This window comes from Nyctereutes procyonoides, unplaced genomic scaffold, assembly GCF_905146905.1.
Source record: "Nyctereutes procyonoides isolate TBG_1078 unplaced genomic scaffold, NYPRO_anot_genome, whole genome shotgun sequence".
Lineage (NCBI taxonomy): Eukaryota > Metazoa > Chordata > Mammalia > Carnivora > Canidae > Nyctereutes > Nyctereutes procyonoides.
In genome coordinates, this window is record NW_026575126.1 from 11,837,534 (window position 1) to 11,860,080 (window position 22,547).

Below are 22,547 nucleotides of genomic sequence, written 5' to 3' on the forward strand. Positions count from 1 at the left end.
GATTGACAAATGAAGCAGGTAAGTGAAGTGGGAGATACTCACCTCAGCAGAGGCCCTATAAATATCAAGCTTAGATTCATCTATCCTGCCTGCCAAGCAAATCTCCATGACACTACCAGTGTTTCTCAACAGGGAAACTCGTGGGGTTAAGTCACTTTAAAGAAGAGTGTGGCTCATGAGTTTTTCTTCCAAATAATTGTCTGACAAAATTCTTATTATGCAGTTTCTATCCATTTAAACAAGGGTTTATCAAATGTTACCGAGTACACAGCGCTATTGGATGCATATCCACTTTAAAAGAGTTATTTGAATCACAACAAAGCACAGTGAGTTTCTGGCATCCTTGAATATGATTTCTAGTCTTTTAAATAGCCATATCTGAAGTGACATCTTATTTTTGAGCTCTGAATAGTTGTCATTCACACAATATAGCTTAATATATTTTAATTACTTTTTGTTATTTTGAACCTAAGTCAAACTCTTTGGCTTGGCAGTATTTTTGTTACAGCTTCAATGCCTTTTGGTCTGAATGACTACACTGAATAATCCTAACAAACTTGAGACAAGCACATGATTATTCAGACACAGATATGGAGTCCAGATAGACACAGGGAAATAATTCAAAAGCGTTGAGCCCCCATAGTGCTTACTGTTTGTACTATCACAGACTTGCCACTTGGCACTCCAGCCAACGTTCACATTCAGTATTTGAAAGTGAAACCACTTGGTGGGCTTTCTCCTCTACATCCCCTCCCTGGATGAGATATCTAGAGGATCAGCTGCCATGAACAGAAGTAGGGAGCTTTTGAGAGGAGACAGGCATGCAATATAGCAAAAGGGATGAAAGAGGTTCAGATCTCAAAGAGAGTAATAGAGAAGGAGGGTCAAAACCTCCAAGTTGAGTGTGGAAAAGCGAAGTGATGGATTATAGAACAGAATGGAGAAAGACATGGTTAAAGGTTTCTATTACCACAGAAAGAAAGGCTTCAAATGGAAAAAAATATATATTATAAGCTGGAGTGTTATGTTTTCAGTACACGGAATGGTCTCACCCCCCTTTTGTGTATTATAGGCTAGAGGCTAATCTCAGGTGAAGATGAGACAAGGGAATTCTAAGAGAAGTGACAGGTTATAGAATAAGGGTAAAGAAAATTACAGTGAAATGAAGTCGAAGAGTGAGGCCAAAATAGATACAGGAAATGGGAAAAAGAGGAACCAGTGATAAAGAAAAGTATATTATAAGGAAAAGAAAAGCATACAAAAGATAATTTTATGCTTTCCTTTGAATTTAGAGTCATCTTACTTTTAGAAAACAGACCTTTTGGGCAGTATATTTTAGCATTTTGAGTTCTAACTACTAAGATACTGAAACTTTGTTCAGGGAGATTGTAGTCTTTGAGTTCTAAGATCCATATCCTTAGAGCAACTTTAGCAAAATAATGATCATACTCAGAACATGATAATTACATACATTCAGTTAAATTTCATTGAGAATTACCTTTACTTTTCACAAGACGTGGGATGTTTTGCACTTAAAATTTAAAGGTGCACGTGAATTCGACACAAATGTGTCCATTTTTTTCTCTGAAAGCTAACACACTAATGCTCCTGCCTGAATTCTCCTTAGAAGCTGCACTTTTCTAAGCAAATCAACAGAAAACAACTTTTAAATATGTCTAACCAAGAAGACTGCAATATTCAATCAAGTTAATGTTATCAGTGTGATGATTATTTGAATATCTTTGATGTCAGAGTCATGCCTCAGAATTTCAAAATTCACTTCACTTTGAAATCAAAGTATACAGGCATTTTTCCTACTGTATATAAAATATATATATTAAAATTTTATCAAAAAATTGAACACATAAAAGGAAAGTGCAAACTTTACCAAGGATTTTGATAAAAACTTATTTTCAAATATCTTAATATCTATGAAATATATAAAACATAAGCTAACTGTGAATGTGGTATATATTTTACTATTCATATGACAAAAGACTGCTGGTTTACATTAGCATTGTATTTTTAAAAGGAAGAGGTATGTGTTATGATGAAAAAAATCGAACCAGGATTTGGAAAACCTGTGTTTCAATCTTGCTTTTTTCTACTAGCTATGCCACTTGTTTATTTTTCTTTTTTTTTTTTCTGTGAAGAACATTTTTTATTTTTATTTTTTATTGAAATATAGTTGACATGCAAATTTTTTCTCCTTTCAACTGGGAAAAATATGTTCCCTACCTAGTTTGTTGAACATAGAAAGGCTATTTTATTTTATTTTTTTTAAAAGATCTTATTTATTTATTCATGAGAGACACAGAGAGAGAGGCAGAGACATAGGCAGAGGGAGAAGCAGGCTCCCTGTGGGGAGCCTTATGTGGGACTCCATCCCAGACCCCAGGATCACACCCTGAGCCAAAGGCAGATGCTCAACCGCTGAGCCACCCAGGCGTCCCTAGAAAGGTAACCAAATCTGTAAAAACACATGAAACAAAATTTTGTTAAGTATAATTTCCTTGGGGGCCATAAACAACTTCACTCACTAAACATTTGTTATCCAATTTGTGGCTTTACTTCAAATTGTCACACTCTTGGACTTTTCTTCTACTGGTAGAAAAAAAGCAGGAAAGGGATGGGAGAGATAAAAACATTTTACTTTTCAAATTCATCACTTTATTATCATAATTTAAAGTATTTTGGTTGAAGTGTTTAAGGGAAATGACATTGAATTGAATACCTAAAAGCAAGTGTTCGAAGTCTTATGTGTACCTTTTGACTTTGAATGGCAACATGTGAAGAATGAAGAATTGAAGCAAAGAATGCAACAAAAAATAACTTATGCCAGCAAGAAGATATTTTACTTTTAGAATCATTATCATTCCAGACTCTGGTGTAGTAGAGGATCGGGGGTATTTATTATGTGAATGAATGTCTCTATCTTTGTGTGAAAAAAAAATAATTTCTATTCTTCTTATACCTAATTATTTGCCAGAGTCATTCTTGCCATAAATTTTTCTGTGTCCCAAGTAATTGCTTTTCCCAGGATTTCTAAATTATGATGTGTTGCCATTTTATCAAATGCAGGAACGATAGTCATCCCTTAACTTGTTTGGCAAGTTCAGTGGTAACACTTATTTCTTCTACTTAATCTGGAGGTGAGAGTTCCAGAGGCATCTCAAATAGAGGGACAAGGATTAAAGAACTTAAAAAAAAAAAAAAGGCACTGTCCTTGCAAAGAGTGATGTAAGAGGTAAGGCGGTTAAGAGACAAAACTGAACAAATGAGATTGGGGAGAAAGCTAGCCTTTTATAGTGTAAAAGGAAACAGAAGTACTTTTGGTCAGCCTAATGAAGGGTTTTGAAATTGAGGGTCCTTAGAGGAAACCTGGAATTAGAACAAGTTAAAAAAGTAAAGAATGTAGGGAGTGAATGGAGAGGGCTTGTTTGTCTAGAGTTGGTGCCTTAATAGAAAAACGGCAGGCCAGCAGCAATGCTGCGGCTTATAAATTGGCATGTATAAGAATGGGGACAGGAAAGCACAGTGCTAATGACAGTTGGAGATTTTTTTTTTTTTAAGGAGCACATGAACTAATCCAAAGGAGTTACTTAAAATTACAGTTTGCTCTTTTTTCTCTCTCTCTCAGAATTGTTTAAAGAGAAGAGGGAGAGGGAGAGGAAAAGGAAAGGTGTAATTTATAGGATGTACCTTAGGAACTATTATTAGAAGAATAAAAAAGAGAACTACTGGCAAATGTAAGTGCATTAGAAATGCAGTAATTAAAAGGTTCTACAAGAAAAAAAGGAAAATCAGAGCTAACAGTCTTCTATTAACTTACTGTGATTTATAACTCACATTCTACTTTTTTTCTCCTATGAGTTCTCTGTTACTGTGTATAATATCCACATGCGATTTTTTGTTGTGGTAACCCATATTGGTAGTAGTGAGTGGATCTTAATTTGTTTTTAATGTGCCTCAAGTACATCAGCTTCAATTTCAAGGAAAAAATTTCTCTGTGCTTGGAATAGCACCCTGTGTAGCTACTCTGTATTTGCAACTGATGTCTATTTTAGTAATACAGCAGTTATCATCAGTAAATGATTAGAAGAAACGATGAAATGTGTTACAACATTGAAGGAAAGGAAAGGACAAGGATAGAAATAACTGGTGATGAAGTGTGTTTGTTCTCGGAAAACCAAGATGGTATGTAAATGTTGGGAACTGGGGAAAGATATATTAAAGATAAATCTAGAAAATAAAGTGAGAATAAGATAAATGCAAGGAGTGTGATGAATCATTTCTTAGGGAAATTAACCTAAATTCCTGATGGATGGTTAAGTATTCTCTGAACACATGAAAGCACTTATGTTTCTAAATGTTAAATTAAGATATGCTCAAAATTTCATGAGAAATCAATACCTATTTAAATGCTGAGCAGGTTTGGCAATGTACTAAACACTATGAGCATTATCCCATTTAAAATACTTCTAAATTATATAGGTGGGAACTAATATGTTTCCTACGAGAAACCGATGTACAGAGATGTGCAGAAGCTTGCCCAAAGTCACATAGGCAGTTAAGTGGCAGAGATTTCAAATACAGGTTGAGTCTGGTTTCACATGCAGGTTGACTCCTGAGTCAGGCTCTGGTGACTACTACACCCTCTGTGTCCAGGCAAACCATTGAGATAAACTATTACTGTTGCAGCTTCAATTTTACAAGGAAACCACTACTGGTATTTAAGTACTTCATTGGAGTAGCACACCCAGTACGTGTTGCTAAGAAAGATCTCCATGCCAAGGCTAAAGACAGCCTCTCCTACCCTTAGTGCAGTGCACCAAATGCTGCTCAAAGATAATGTCTCCAAGTGCCTAACTTATTACAGGGGCATTGACAGAAATAGAGTGGGGGGGCGGAGAGACAGAGAGAGAGAGAGAGAGAGAGAGAGAGAGAAGAGTCAGATGTCCCTACTTAGGTTTTTTTGTTTTGTTTTGTTTTTTTGTTTAGTTGTTTGTTTGTTTGTTTTTTGTTTTTTTTTTCTGCTGCTGTATATACTTTCTAAAATGTCCCTGGTTCCAGCTCAAATTAAATCACGTGAAATTATGTTTGAAGTTTACTTTGTGTGCTACTTGAGAAATGATGATGTTTCATGAATGTTTTTATGTTATCTCCAATAGCCCTTGCACCTCATTTGTCCCAAGGACATCATGGAAAATAATTTAGAACAAACCGAAGTACTTTAGCACCTGAATCATTTAGCACTGAGTTGATAACAGAAAGGGCATGGATGGATGATTGCAGTCACCCTGCCACTTTGGAGGGGGAACATCTCAGAAGATAGTAAATAAGACAGCCTTTTTATCTTGATAACTAAAGGCATCATTTCCTGGTAATCCTTGGTTATGAGAGAATGAAAGACCCGGCATGACAGCAGGAAGAGAAGATTTTATATTAACAGCACAAATAGTTGAACATTTTTAGCAATAGGAAATTTACAAAGTACATAAGCAGATATAATCTCTCTTGATCTAACTCCCTGAGAGGCAGGTAGCTGCATATACTTGGAAAAGTTGCTTGTTCTTCCTTAAACATCAGCTTTCTCAATTGTAAGATGAGAAAAACAATGATTCTCCTTGGGCAGATTACTTAACCACTGTCCTCGGTTTCTACCTTTGTAACCTGAAACAATAGTATGAGGTCGAAATAGAATTTTGCTGATATGCAACTGTTTTTCAGCCACAGAAATGGCAATTTCATATGGCTCAACCTAATATGTGCAGTGTTGTTGTGAAGATAAATGCACTTAAAACAGAGCTGAGCTCTTAGGACACAGTGTTAATTTTATAAATATGATTTCAATTCATTCTTAAAATATCCCTGTGACAGCTAATTGGGTTCTACCTCTGAATATAAATTTATGTGAAAAAAAACCATAAATAGCCTTTATGGATTTTTAAGGGGGGAATGTAGCTTTACAACAAATATCACTGCATCATAAATACCACTATCCTGTGTTTATAGGCTGCTCATTTTATGTATATTGTACCAGCCAGCTAATAAGGTCTCTGAGCTGCTTTTCCCTCCCATTCAAATTTGCCATCCACTGGATAGTTCGCTGGTTTAGTAGTTGAGGTTTTAACAAATACTCGTGTGACTTTGTTTATCTTATAAAATGGCTTAAGGCCAAAAAACATGAGTATTCCGATGTTCATCAATTTAGACAGGGGTATAAAAGCATGTCAGTATGTCAGAGGAAATTTTTTAGTGGATTCAGGTACTGCTTGGTTAAAAAAATAAATAAAATAAAATGGAACTTATTATAGAATATTATAATGCACAAGAATAAATAAAAGTGAATAATATCAGTGGTAGTTTTTGCATATTCTGATTATTTTATGGAAAGTTTTTTGTTTTGGTTTTGATTTCTAAAATACCATAGTGTTCACTGTGGCAGCACATATACTAAAAACTGGAATGATACAGAAAAGACTATCATGGCCCCTGCACAAAGGATGCCATGTAAATTCCTGAAGCATTCCATATAAAAAATACAAATAAATAAAATTAAATACTGATTGTAAGGTCCTTACTAGTGAACATTGTGCCTTTGCATATATGTGTGTATAATATATATACTAAACTGGTACATTAAAAAGGAATAATTCATTAAAATCGAAAGTTATCGGATGCTAAATATTATGGAGGCAAAATGAGTAAAAGAAATACATTTTTGAAACTATAAAATACATTTGAAAATGAACTAGAGGGCAGCCAAAGTGGCTCAGCAGTTTAGCGCCGCCTTCAGCCCAGGTTGTGATCCTGGGGTCCCAGGATTGAGTCCCACGTCGGGATCCCTGCATGGAGCCTGCTTCTCCCTCTGTCTGTGTCTCTGCCTCTCTCTCTCTCTCTCTGTCTCTCGTGAATAAATAAATATTTTTTTTAATTAAAAAGAAAATGAACTAGAAAAATCACATGCATATTTTGTAAAGTATTCTTTACCATGAATAAATGTGTTACACAAAAGTCAAGGTATTATTATAGTTAATAAAACTTATTATTGATTTTTTCCTATAATTTAAATAGTATAAAAGTTATTTTGGATCCTCTTATCTCTGAGAATAAACTAATTCAACCTTGTACATTATTATTTATTTGAGAAACAATATACAATGTATCAGGATTTTTTTCATAAAATGTATTTTTGCATATATGGAAAGTCTAAATGATTAAAATGTAGACATCTTTTGTGAATCCTATCAAAAAACAAAGATCAAAAGAGAAATATAATGTAACTATTTCTCCCATCCTTTTTTTTCTCTCAAATATAATCATTTGAGAGGATTATTGTAATTTTTGAAAGGATTGAAAGTAACAGAACACTAATCTTAGTGAATAGGAATTTTAATAATTGAGTATTCAACATATTCTCTTATTTGACTGAAAAATAGTTTTTCTTTTAGTAGTATGTGTGTGTGTAGTGGAAGAAAGTGTGTGTGTCAAAACACATGAGGCTGGTATTTTTCTTTTATCGGGTTGGTTTGTTTGTTTTAACTCTAGGATCTTGTTTCTAAGTGGTGACTTTAGACACTAACATCATCTTCGTTTTTTTAAAGAGAAGACTGGAGATAAAAAAGTAGGGGTTGGGGACGCCTGGGTGCCCCAGTCGTTGAACGTCTGCCTTCGGCGCCGGTCGTGATCCCGGGGTCCTGGGTTTGAGTCCCACGTCGGGCTCCCTGCATGGAGCCTGCTTCTCCTTCTCCCTCTGCCTGTGTCTCTGCCTCTCTGTGTCTCTCAAGAATAAATAAGTAAAATCTTTAAAAAAAAAAAAAAGAAAGAAATATACAAAGTAGGGGTTATTTGCCCAAAGTTACCCAACAAGAACTAGGAAGAGTTCAAATCAAGTTTCAAAATTCCTGTCCAGTGCTGTTTCTTTTACATATAGGTGCTACTGACTTCTGTTTACTAATCTATCCTAGAATGTAACCACTTTCATTTTTTAATTTTTCTTTCTGTTAAACTGATATTATCAATTCTTTAAACTTATAACACAAACATAGGAGTGGACAGATATCTGTTGAGCTTAGGAATAAAATACCAAATTTTGCTTGACAGTAATAGATGGCTTTTGGGCCATATCCACAATTTCAATTATTATTATTATTATTATTATTATTATTATCATTTAAGATTTTATTTATTTATTCATGACAGACACAGAGAGGCAGAGACACAGGCAGAGGGAGAAGCAGGCTCCCTGTGGGGAGCCGGATGAGGGACTCGATCTGGAACCCCAGGATCACGACCTGAGCCGAAGGTAGATGCTCAACCGCTGAGCCACCCAGGCCTCCCCACTACTTAAATTATTAAAGTAGAGTCACTGTTTGTGGGAGTTAAAATAGTCACCATTTGTGGGAGTTAGTAAAATATACATATCTGGAAATAATGATAATGAACAATAGAAAGATTTTCAGATTTTTGTCTACCTCAATCACTTCATTTTCACTTCATTTTCCATTCATTCTTGTTCAAGGATACATAAGCTCTATCAGCATACTATTTGAAGTATAATTCAAATAGTGAATAGCTACTGTGAAAATATTTTTTAACAAAAATAAGCTTTTTAACATTATGAAGATATCTTAACTCACTTAGAAAACAGAAGCAGTATAAGAGAGTTTCCTTTTTTAAAAACCCACTCAAACTGCTTCCCCCAAATAACTCTCTTGACCTTTTACCTTCCCCTATTTACTATCTTGATTGATATCTGTCCAGTGTGCAAAGTGATTTAGATATACAACTAAGAGTTCACGATAAATTTGACCCAAACATACTAAAGAAAACCAGCAAATATGAGAACAATATATTTCTCATGTTGAGAAAGAATCTCATTGGATAAATGACAAACTGATGGCAAGGAAAATCTAAACTAACCATCTGCTAAGGCAAGTCCCCTAGCTTTATTTTTTTTTTCGTTGCATTTATAATAACCTGGAATAGCACATATTGCCTGTTTGTCTTTTTTTCACTCACTACATGCTAAACTCCATCAGAACAAGAATTTCAATAGATTTTTATTTTCTTAAACAGTGCCTGACACATATAGATGCTTCCTAAATATTTGTTGAATGAATAAACTAGAAATTGGTTGTATGGGGAATATGGTTTTATGATTAACAGAATAAAACAACATTTGCTGAAAATATTTCTAACATTATCTAGATTGTGATTGAGTTTCATTTTCCTTTTCAGGGTCATAATTCTGAATATCACTTTTATATAGTATAATATATTTCATGGGACGTATAGTAAAATCCATACTGACTTTATGACTGACCTTGTTTGGAATAAATCCTCAATTTGGATGTGATTTCTTTTAATTGGCCAATTTCCCTGAAAAGCAAGTAAGGAAAGTATATTGATTAATTGAGAACTTCAGTTAATTGGGTTTTTACTAAAAATTATTTATATTGGCACAGAGTAGGTACTCAATAAATATTTGTCAAATATGTAAAATCTAGTTAACTAAAGTAGACTTGTTATCTTGTTTTTAGTTTCTCAAGAAGAAGAGTTTTCAATTAAATATGTAATATGCAATAGCATTAGAATCTACACAGCATATAAATAATTTAAAACTACTGAAAATTCTCATTCTCTTCCTTTTCATCTTCCTTTCCATCTTCCCTTTTCTTTCCTAAACAATTTAGTCCTAAACTCATTAGAGGAGGACAAGTAAGGTTAGCATCCATAAAGAGTGTAGGAGGGAAGAGCCTCAGTAGCCTGAAGAGCAATGTTGGAGCTCAAGAAGGATAAGAAGAGGGACGCCTGGGTGGCTCAGTGGTTTAGCGCCTGCCTTCCACCCAGTGCGTGATCCCAGGGTCCCGGGCTCAAGTCCCACATTGGGCTCCCGGAGCCTGCTTCTCCTCTGTGTCTCTGCCTCTCTCTCTCTCATGAATAAATAAATAAAATTTAAAAAAAAAGGATGAGAAGAGCACCTGGGGGTGCATCTGGGGGTAGGGGAGCAGGACTGGGATGTTTAGCAGCAATAGGACATTGGATATACATAAAGAAATTGATCAAATAAATAAATATATTAAGGATAATTGGGAGTTAGGGATTTTATTATTGAAGAAAGTAGTTACAAATATAAAAAGAGAGAAACTGTTGGATCCTGTGGTATTGGTTTAAAAACTGACATATCAGTGTGAACTCCTAGTGTATGGATATAGACATATGTTAATATATATATGTGTGTGTAAAAATAGATGATAGATAGATGAATTTTTCCTACATATATTTCCTTAATTCCAGATCCTGAGAACAATCACACACCCAAAGCAACAGGCACACCTACCTCCCAAATCTTGGTTTCTAAATAACATTTCTGAATAAAAGAAACTAGGACTGCTTGGAGAAGAGCTGTTTGTAGAGCTGGGGCATGAAAAAGAGCCTATCTTATTGTGACATAAATATGAAAATATTCAAAACAATGCCAGGGAAATGTCAAAGAAAGAAGTCAGATTAAAAAGGATCACACTGCCCATATATGAGACTATTTGAAGATCAAAGTGGAGAAGAATAATAATAACAGCAGATTACAACCTATTGGATAAAATGGATATCCATGAGTTCATATTGACATAAGTAAGTAAGTTGAAAGTTACTCAACGTTTTAGCGTCTGCCTTCAGCCCAGGGCGTGATCCTGGGGTCCCGGGATCGAGTCCCATGTCGAGCTCCCTGCATGGAGCCTGCTTCTCCCTCTGCCTGTGTCTCCGCCTCTTTCTTTCTCTCTGTGTCTCTCATGAATAAATAAATAAAATCTTAAAAAAAGGGCAGTTAATGTGCTTCTCCACAATATACTTACAAAAATTATTTTTGCATTGATCACCTTAAAAATGAGTTAATACTAACAGTTATCGCAGTAATGTACCAAATGATAGGATACTGTAAGATGAACACATTACTTTAACAATTCTGCAAACACAGATAGTTTAAATTCAGTAATAAGAAAGCAGTAGACAAACCTAAACTGAGGAGCATTTTGCAAAATAACTGATTGTATTTTTTAAAAAATCCATGGAAATAATGGGAAAATTGAAGAAATCTAGATTAAAAGAGACTAAAGAGGCATAATAACGAAACACAGTGCTTGATTCTAGACTGGATACTTTGGCTATCAAGAATATTTTGAAACAAGCAGCAAAACTTAAATGTAGTCTGAGGATCATATGATAATGGTGTATCAATTTTCTGATTTTGGTGGCTGTATTTCATTTATAAAGAAAAATGTCCTTGTTTGTGGGGAAAATGTGTTCAAGTATTCAGGAGTAATGGGTTGTCATTATTCTCAGATCATTCAGGAACAATGTTATTTGTACTGCAGTCGCAACATTTTTGTGATTTGAAATTGTTTCAAAGTAAGAAAATAACTTTTAAAAAAAGAAAATAACTTTTAAAAAATTCAAATTCAACATCTTCCATTAAATGTTGTCATAATCCTAAAACAGTATTCAGCTTATAGAAAGGTCATTTATATTTCATGATTTGTATAATACAATCTGAAGTATAGAATGCAGGACCCTCCATTTAAAAATAAAGAAGGAAAAAAATAAAAATAAAAATAAAGAAGGAAAAATAATTTAAAAAACAATTATGCATTATGGGGGTTCCAGTGAAAATGATTAAGACTTCTCAAATGTTTGGTACTAATGGTTGTAGTTATGGCTTTCTGTTTTCTTTTGTTTAAATGTTAAACATCTTTTTATGTACTTCAGTAGGAAGGAGCCAAATCTCTAAGATAGGTATTAAAACATAAATGAATATTATGTAAACAGAAAAGTATGATACTTCCTTGGGGCAGAAAACTTAGAAATAATATGCGGATAGATAGCATTTTTGTTTTACTTAGATTACTATAATACAACTATTTCTAAATAGTGTGGCAAATAATAGATTGCAGTGTTCTCTCCCTGCATGGATTTGAAGTAAATTTCCAGCAGGAAATGGCCATTCAGGTCATGGATGAGGAGAAACCTAAGATAGACCTACAGAGATCACTGTATCTATTCAATGTTATCAATGTCTGCGTGTGCAATAGACACAGGCAAATTGAGAAGAGCAAGTAAATTTATGAAGTGTAAGTTGAATGTGTTCTCAAAAATGGATATGCTCGGGACACCTGGGTGGCTCAGTCTGTTAAGCATCTGCCTTGGGCTCAGGTCATGGTCCCGGGTCCTGGGATGGACCCCAGCTCCCTGCTCAGCGGGAAAGTCTGCCTTTCCCTCGCCCTCTCCCTCTGTCTCTCCCCTTGCTCACGTTCTCTCTCAAATTACAAAAAAAAATTTAAAAAAGGATATACTCGAAAATACATTGATGTACTTGGGAAAATCAGATAATTTTATTTATAACAAAATATGCAAGTGCATATTTTCAGAAGTTATGACATTGTAATATCAATTTTTCCATTTGAAATTTAAATATTAAAAATTCAGAATATTAAGCTCATGTGGAATATGATATTCTACTCGTATCTCAATGCTAGTTTAGATAGTCAATCAAGTAATAATTTTTATCCTATCTGGCATTTAAAATATCTGAAAGATTATCATTATTCACCTCACAAGCTTTCCCTAAAGCCAAAAAAAAAAAAGTTTAAAGGAGATTATCTTTTGAATATTCCTTTCCCTATTTGGAGAATACTTATTATTCTTTTGTGGAATTAAGTTGCAGGCATGAGGGATTTAGAGTATGACTGGAGAGGTGAAGAGTATAGGGACCCCAGGTTATCTGAGATTTGCTACCCTTTCACTGAAAAAAAAAAAATTTCCCATGTCTAAATGTCTGCCAATCTTGGGGAGTTCCTCTTGATCAGGCTTATGATATACTAATGGAAGCAAAAATATAACAATATGACCTCTTCCATTTCATGGACTCTTTCTTGTGAGAAAATTAACTTTTCACAAATATTATGACTTGAAGAAATTTACGGTGTTCACTTAAGAAAACACTCAAAATTCCATGTTACTAAAGACAAGTTAGACCAAGATCAGTAGTAACACAGTGTAGTGGGTTCAGACTACATTTCTGCTCTATATACGGAAACTTAGACAAATTATTTAATCTCTTTGTGCCTCACTTTCTTCATATGTAAAACAAGAGTAATAATTACATCTACATCATAGGGTTATTATGAGCATTGAATGAGACAACACATGTAAATTGCATAAAGTAGTACCTAGGACATAGGAAACACTCACAAATTCCTATCTGTTATAATTATTTGAGACCAAGGAACAAAAACAAATATAGCAAGCAAAAATAGAAGCTACATTAAAAAATCAGTGATTTCGGGACACCTGGGTGGCTTAGTCAGTTAAGCGTCTGCCTTTGGCTCAGGTCATGGTTCTGAGGTCCTGGGATCAAGTCCCACATCAGGCTCCCTGCTCAGTGGGGAGTCTGCTTCTCCTTCCCTCTCCCACCCCTGCTCATTCTTCCTCACTTGCTTTCTCTTTCTCTCAAATAAATTTTAAAAATAATAAAAAAAAAGAAATCAGTGATTTCTTAAAACACGTCTTAACTAATCATTCTCTGAATAAATCTATTTATTGGCATGTAGCTAATGCCATATCAAGACATGCAAGTACTCTTTTTTCCAACTGTAGAAATGGGGATGATAATAGCAGTATTCCTCACAGCACTGTTATAAGGATTTAATTATAAAACTTAGCAATTTGCCTGGCACTACTAATAAGCACTCAAAAATCACTAGTTGTACTACTATTGCTAATTATTATTATTATTATCTTTATGATATAATAAGATCAGAGTCTGAGGCATACAATGTGAGGGCATAATTACAATTTTATAGTATGATAAGAACAGAGGAGCTAACATTTCAACTATTTTTAATAAGGAATGCAGTTTTTCCAGATGGAGAGGAAGGGAAGAGCATTCATGAATTCCCCATGTGTTTTACCCAAACTTGACTTGTTTTCAAAAAAGTCAGTGGGTGCAGAGTTATTCCACTGAGAAAGTAGTTTTGAATTGACCATGTCCACACAAACTAATCAATCAAGAGGTAATTGAAAACCAAATCTGTGAAATATGCAGATAAAGTGTAAGACAGCCTCCCAGCTGGTTTTCCTATATCCACATTCTCTTTTCTTTAGCATACTTTTCATAAGATTGACACACTAATCTTCTTAAACGCAGTTTTAATCATGCTATAACTACTGGAGAACATAGAGTAGTCTTCAAATACCTGCTGTATCAAGCCCAAACGACTGTGTCTAGCTTTAAGGATCCTCCACAGTCTCGCAATTCAGAGTAGAGCACTAGCACCGACATCACCTGGGACTTGTTAGAAATAGATAATGTCACACCTCAATCCAGACCTACTAAATTAGAGTCTGCAGTTTAAAAAAATCCCCAAGAATGCAAATTAAAGGTTGAGAAACACCACTGTACAATATCCATTAATCTGAACCAACCAAAATCACTAACCCATAACCCAACGCACAGTTCCATCAAGAAGAATGAAATCCTTTCATTAATATCTCTGCATCCAAACAATCCCTTTGCTTATAATCTTAACACCACTAGAAATACCTTATTTCCTCCCTCCCCCCCACTATCTAAATTTTATCTATTTCTGAAGGACCCATGGAAAAAATCCCATATCTTCCATCAAACTAACACGATTCCAAGCCATACTAACCTTCCTGAACAATCTTGCATTTAGGTCAATACCATTTCATTCTTCTTATTTATTATTTATTTATTATTTATTGAATAATCATTTTCTGAATGCTTATTATCATTTACCAGGCACTGTTGCACTGGCCAGAAAGCAAACAAAAACACAGACTTTCCCTGCCTTCATTAAGCTCACAATCAGAACAGTAACGGTTCAGTAGAGATACCTTATGCTCCATAGACAAGAAGTGCAAATGGGCAGATGTAGAGCTGCAGGGCCATCTCATGCAAAGCAACATGATTTGTGCTTTTTTACTATTGTTAAAACTACTTAAATGAGTGGAGTAATTGGCTGTTGAAATATATTAAAAACTTCTGTGGCATAAAATAGATTAAACATTTTAACTGATAGAGACAAGACAGAGATACTGTGCTTTGTTTCGTGTTAACTTTAGAATCTCATAGCTGATTAAGGTTTTTTATAGGACAGCAATAGGTCTTTCTTCATTCATTCAACAAATAGTACAATTTTAAAATAGCTCCTATTTGTCCTTCTCTGACTCTTTAAGCTTCAGACATGGTATGCACTAAATAAATACTTGTTGATTGAAGACAGTCTTTGATCTCAAGTTGAGGACTAGGTTTACACACATGGAAGAGCCATTGCACAAATGCAGCCCTTTCCTCCTACTGCTTTTCATGACATAAGGAAATGTTCATGAATTTGCAATGACACTTTGGTTTACTAGTAGTGTCTTTTGGATCAAAAAGTTCCTCCAGGGTGCCATGGAAGTTTCTGTTTCTCTGTAGATAATGTTTTCGTTCACCAGAGACTGTTTTGGAGTATAGCCAACCAAATGGAATTGGCTAGTAAAAGCTTTTGTGGATGAGCAGTTAGGAAACAAGTTTCAAGACCATTTGCCAGCAAAACCTCACCAGATAGAATTTTAAACAACATAAGTTAATATAAAGGCTTGATTTGAAGAAGCCTGGAGGAGCAGGAGAGAGTATGTAACATCCCATATTCTTTGAGTGTTAGAATTAAAGTTAGCTTTCCTTACAGTTGCAAAACTAGCCACCAGCTCTTTGGATAGAAACAGATGCTTCTGGTAGACCGTCATTCCTCAAAAGATCTCATGTTCCAAACAACAGCGCTAGAGTACGTTCGGGTTAGATAGAATGCAAGACCTTTTTTGAGCCTCTTGTTCCCCTCAATATGATTTGAGAGCAGGATCACACCAGGAAGTTTCAAAAATCCAACCCAGTAAAAAGAGTTTATTTCCAATTAACATAAACTAGAACTTTATAGGATCTGATCACAAAGTGTGCCCATTGCTTTGATTCAAGAAACAGCAATTTCCGTATATTTATCATCTTCAAATTAGTTACAACTTTCCCTTATCTTATTCATCAATCGTGGTGAAGAGGAACATTCTCATATTGTGTGCAATTTTCTCTTCAAGTTTTAATTTCTCTAGGTGCAGGAAAAAAAAGCTCTGGACCCTTAATTGAGCAATTATTATTTCTTAAGTGAATATAGAGTTTGAGGATAGTGCCAAAATAATCCTTTCATCTAGAGAACCAGTCTAACGTAGTCAGCGGCATACACATTGTCTGGCAGCACCCCAGCTCGAGGTAGAAGAGCCAAGTCAAGACTGAAAGGGAAACTCATTCTTCACCCCTAGTCACTCCCTGGCATCTACTGAGGTTCTTGAAAGAGTGCCAATTAGGACCGATTTACATGTCTCCTTGGAGGTTTTAGATAACTCTTCACTAAGAACTGTTTGTTTTTCTCATTTAGACCATTTCTCCAGAGTAGGATTTGCTAACTTGCTGCTGACTATGCTCTTTGCAGATCATTGCTAGCTTTCCATCCTGACATGAAGCACTGATACTTGAAAAATTCATTAAGAAGTGACGCCTCTGAACTCCCACACCTAAATCTGTGGAGTGGTTCTACCACATTTTCTACAATGTTGTCCCAGAATTCAAGCAACAGGAAATAAAGAGTCCGTATGCAGTTTATGAAATATGTCTAGACAAGGAACTGACTGCTTCGTAGCTTGAGCCATGATTTGAGCAATTTTAATTGTTTTAAAATTTTCTTTATATAGAGCTAGAATCCACTTCTCTAAAATTTCTACCATTTGTCTTGCTTTTTTAAGACACTGCCTCTTTTATAAGAAGCCCTTCAAATATTTGAAGATAGGTTCCATGCTTCTCTTCCTCTGCAGGTTTCTCTTTTTAATTAAACTACTGTTCCTGGGGCACCTGGGTGGCTCAGTGGTTGAGAGTCTGCCTTTGGCTCGGGGCGTGATCCTGGGGTCCTGGGATGGAGCCCTGCATCGGGCTCCCTGCATGGAGCCTGCTTCTCCCTCTGCCTGTGTCTCTGCCTCTCTCTCTCTCTGTGTGTGTCTCTTATGGATGAATAAATAAAATCTTTAAAACAAAAGCAAAAAACAAAAAACAAAAACTACTATTCCTTCAGCTACTCTTAAGGTTATATGGCATCCAAACTTCATCATTAATGAACAGCTATATTTTCAATAACCACATTTTGAACAGTAGTCTGTTAATAATCAGCTAAATTAAAGTTAAAAATATGTACAACCTGTACCTTAAGTAATCTTTTTTTTATGTTTGGTTCAGTATTGACTGAATGCCATATTTAGAGGTCTATAACATGTAAGATACAATCTAGAAATTGCTATTAAAATATCAGACTGGTAGACCCAGCTACAGAAAGCATCTTTCTGGTTGCTTTCATTAATGAAAATTTTACTATACATTACTAAGTGGTGATTGAAAAGTCATGCTGAAATATTACTGTTAGCTACTGGTATTAAATTTCTCACCAGAGAACTATCACAACTTCAGGATAAAATGTTTGCTATCTAAATACAAATTTTAGCAGCCACTAAAATTGTTAGGAAGACCTTAGATCACTTTGCTTTTTAATTACAGTTTCTAAAAAATTTATTATATAATATCAAATTAAGATATAGCTATTATTTGAAAAATTCCAAGCATTTATGAAAATATAATAGGCTAATCATTTAAATCAGACTTGAAGACAGTTTCAGTATTCCTTGTATGCCCACAAGTTTCTCTAGTCTTTTGCAAAATGCTAAAATGATGACCTGTCCAACAATGTAGATGGTTAATATTCACCCAAGTGACATCAACAATTTAATGCATCATGCTTTTTCTTCTCATTAAAATTACTATTCCTGAAGCTTGACTAAATTTTCTTCATGCTTAGCCCTCTGTTTAAGTCTGATACTTTACCATTTTCCTCCTATATCATCAGGTTTTGCTTTGTCTTCAGTTATTTTTCTTCCTTCTCTTACCTGCTTTCAAGAAATAGAAAGAGGCTCTTTGATGTGCCAATTCCAAGTATATTCAGACAAAATGCAAATAATCCAATAGGCTTCTTGAGGAGGGATGGCATTTGAATGAGAGGTTGTTTCCCTTACTCATTGGCTCTCCTATTGAGGTTAGATGGCCCATGGTAGTGACTCGCTGGAGTGATTTTCAAATTGGTCAAAAACTTCTAATATAGGAATAGTGGGAGAAAGAGAGAAAAAATCAGTGAAATAGGGAAGTCCAAATGTATATTCTTATCAAGTCTTATACTTGTTCAATAGTTACAAGCCTCTCTGAAAATATTTATATGTGTGGGTGGAGGCAAGTTGCCCATTAAATTGTAGGAAGTGTTATCAGATTCATCAGGACTTGGTTGTAAATTTGACTATACAGTTTTGGCTCATAGAGAAATAAGGAGGAAATATCTGATTAAAGTGTGCATTGCTGCTGAGGCACCTGAATGTTGCCATAGCAATTGAGATGAAATGTGCAAGAAGTGAGATAATTAAATCTAACCCCTTTAGTAGTTTTGACAGTCAATGCGCTGCCAATAGGAAAAGTTATCTACAGTATTAAGATAAAACACATTCCTCACGGAAAGTCTCCTTACTAGTATTTTGTTGTTCCCTTTCTAAATACATTGCTTTAGGTGTCTAATTTGAATGTTCTCTTTTTTAATAATCAAATACAGTTTTGACCTTGGTCTACAGCTGCCTAGAATTTCTGCTAGTTTATTGTATCATGGGAGCAGACATCTGTAAAAAAATATCCAATTTTTTTCCCCTCAAGTTCTTAAAAAAAGTGTACTAAAGCCAAAGCTGTCATATTTGAGCTTAGAATTCAATAATATCTAGAACGTGCTGCCCTCTTCAGGAACTGGTGCTTAAAAATACTTTGCTTTTTTTTTTTTTTTGTAGCAGTTTGGAAATTATAAATATGAATTATAATATCAAAATTTTATCAATAATTCTTTGGGAATAAGCACCACATACAGTAAAGTATTTCTAAGTTAAAGAATTTTTTACATTAAAATATTTCATTAAAAATCAATAAATACAAATTTCAAAATAAATTATTAATACTTCTAATTAAGTAGGAAAACAGTTTTCTTAAAAGAAACTACACTCATAGGCAGAATTCGTGGATAACTACAGATTTTTTTCCATATTTTCTACCCAAATGTTTCTCTGAGAATAAAAATGTCTAAAAAATATGTTATCTTTGATGTCAAAATCTAAGTAGGACACAGTTCAAATCTTCATTTTACTCTCCAGAAAAAAGTCACTAAATTCTGTGAACATCAATATTTGTCCTTTGAGGGGCACCCGGCTGGCTCAGTTGGTAGAGCATGCAATTCCTGATATTGGGGTCATGAGTTCAAGCCCCATGGTGGGCATAGAGCTTACTTAAAAATATATATTTGTCATTTGAAATTTTAGCTAGTTCTCATTTATAGAAACATTAGCTTATTCAGAAATAATGATTAGATTACATTGACACATGATAATTTTTATTCAAAATTACTTCATTCAAAAATAATCCTGAATCCAAAAATTCAAGTAAAAACTCTTTTCTGAGTATATTATCTACTTAAATTTCCTTAGCTATCATCTAGTTTTGGTAGAGGGGTTGAGGGAGATGAACTCCTTATGTTTTTCTCCAAATTAAGTTTATGAAATTAGGGATCCCTGGGTGGCGCAGCGGTTTAGCGCCTGCCTTTGGCCCAGGGTGCGATCCTGGAGACCCGGGATCAAATCCCACGTCGGGCTCCCGGTGCATGGAGCCTGCTTCTCCCTCTGCCTGTGTCTCTGCCTCTCTCTCTCTCTCTCTCTCTCTCTCTGTGTGTGTGACTATCATAAATAAATAAAAATTAAAAAAAAAACCTAAAATCTTAAAAAAAATAGTGTTTAAAAAAAAGTTTATGAAATTAAAAATATAAATAAATATAGGAATAGAAAATGACCAATACATAATAATATTATCAGGATATGAGAAAAGCAGATTTTCTTACATCCTGACATGTTTCTTTATATTAGAACTATTGACATTAGAAAGTTTATTTTGTACTAATTATTAAATGTGAAAGTATTGAAAATTTTTAAAGAGCACAATAAATTCAGGAGCAAATGGCTTTTTAAAATATAATTTTGTTTTATTTCTTATCATGTGATGCAATTAGAACCTTGTTTTTAATCAACAGAAAAAATAAGAATATAAATAATGCTTTATTATCATTTATTTAGTGTGAAAAAGTAGGAGCTTGGACTCCTGATTTTGGTTCTCAGTTCCTACATCAGATTTCCGGTTCAAGATTCCAAACAGGAAACTAACTCACATTTTTTTTCAAATGGTCATTAATGTGACTTCAAGAAAGTAGAATGACCTTCAGTTTTCCCTTAAAGAGTTTAGGTTGCTATTCCATGTGTATCAATGAAAGACTCCACTGAGTGAAAGGGCAGAAGAAAAAACAGTTCATTGAAAATATTCTCTTAATCCTATAATATTTATACAGGGAAAATAAAACGTTTTATTTCTGACTTTGAAACTACTTATCACAATTGCTTAATCTTAATGTAGCTCTGTCCAAAGGCATGTAATACATGTTCAATAATTCTTAGAACACTGATTTGTGTTTTCTGCAGATTTACTTCATTTTTGTTTTGCTGCTGATGCATTACATTCGGCAGTTAGAACCCCTGTGGATGGAGGTATAATAAATAATAATATTTTCTTTGCTTTCCAGGGTATTTATGGCATAATGATAAATTTCATCTTTCCCAGAATGGTAAGTAAAGAGCTCTTTCTATATATGATAGTATTCAACACAAACAAGAAAAAGTGAATTGTTATAATAAAAGCAGAGTGGCATTTGCTAAATATATTGAATGATTTAATAATTATAAGGTGGCTTATACTTTTGAAATAAATGGATGCTGCATTCAAATTCTATAAGCATTCCAAAATTCTGACCGTATATGCTATAGGCTCTTCGGAGGGAATATAAAGTTTCTGTTTTCTTTGTTGTATTTCATTTGAACACAGTGTAGTCAATATTTTGTTTTCTGGGGTAATTTAGTTTAAAATATACACAGATATAGAAATAAATGTGGTTTATGTTCTATGAGCATAAAGAAAAAGCGTATCTGTGATACATATTGAGAGTGGGTGAGTCAGAGTCCTTTGGAATTTTTACTGTTACATAAAAACTGATTGTAATTTATGTTTGACCAGGGCTTTGCAGCATCTGTGAATTTAAAAATGTTTGTTTCTTAAGAGCATATATCATAACTTCTAGGCAAGCTAGCTACTATATGATTTTGTTTAAACACATAGTTTTCTTGCCTTTTTTATGATGCAAAAAGGTAATATTTAGTTTTACTCTTAATCAAAACCTCTTTACAATTCAAATAACAATAAAAATTAATTTTATTGAATGGGAAAGGTCAACATAAATGATATTTCCCAGCAAGTTATTACTGTCTCCTATGTTTTTTTTTTTCCTCCAGTGGTCTTGGGTATTTGCTATAAAATGAAGGAATTTCTCACTGTAAAAAAAAAATCTCTTTGAGATAAACCAAACATCAAAAAGTTCTATTAAGTGAAAAAGCAGGGCACAGAATACGTACATTATATGTTGTGTATACATATGCGTGTGTATCCAGAAGGGAATTGAGAGCATACTGTAGGCTCGGGAAAAGTCTCACAAAAGGTGCACAGAACAGTGGGAATGTGGGTGGTTTAATAGTCTTCACTCCATTTTCATTTCCTGAATTTCCTATAATAGATGTGTATTATTTTTATAATCGGAATGAAAGCATTATTTGAAAAGGCTACTCAAAACAATGTATTTATTATTAATGAAATATGGATATATATTTAACAGAGGAAATACCTCTTGTGCCAATTGCAGAATCAAAATGATCTCATACAATTTTTAAAAAGCAAAGCAAAAACAAAAGCAAAAAAACCCTTCCATCTAATCTCAGAAGGTACCAAAAATATAAATTGAAGATTAATTGTATTAAAAAAAAAGACAATGAAGGATTTTAAATGAGGGTAGAGCTCTCACTTTAATTTTACTCCAATAAAAAAGTACTCCTAGAATTCAGGCATATGTGTGTGAAAAAATAAACATTTTAAAACTGAAATTTTAAAATCTGCAGATTCAGATTGGTGTTCAGTATATAAGAATTTGATATTTTATGAATTTTTTCAGAAGAAGAAGTCTAGGGGCACCTGGCTGGCTCAGTTGGTAGAGCATGTGACTCTGGATTTCACGGTTGTAGATGTGAGCCCCACATCAGGTGTAGAGATTACTTAGAAATAAAATTTTTTATAGATAAATAAATAGAATTTTTTTTTGAAAAGAGAGAAGGTGTAGCTAGGAAAAGGCTAAAACATGAAGCTAAACTTTTTACAATAACACACTTTAAATCAGTAAATCACAAACTACTCAATAAAAACAAAAAACTTTGATCTAAAATCTGTGTACTTT

At 34.2% G+C, this 22,547-nt stretch overlaps 1 protein-coding gene and 1 non-coding gene across 11 annotated transcripts in view; both read left to right on the forward strand.

The window, feature by feature from the left end:
* ADGRL2 (adhesion G protein-coupled receptor L2) overlaps positions 1–22,547 on the forward strand; it is a 277,269-nt gene that overhangs the window by 31,209 nt on the left and 223,513 nt on the right. For all 10 annotated transcript variants that reach the window (XM_055339475.1, XM_055339473.1, XM_055339482.1 and 7 more), the window contains exon 2: positions 20,796–20,837. The gene's annotated coding sequence lies outside the window, so the exon portion shown is untranslated. The remainder of the gene's footprint in view (positions 1–20,795; positions 20,838–22,547) is intronic.
* On the forward strand, positions 6,433–6,541 carry LOC129520330 (U6 spliceosomal RNA). The gene has a single exon (XR_008666566.1). It is a non-coding gene; the product is annotated as a U6 spliceosomal RNA (small nuclear RNA).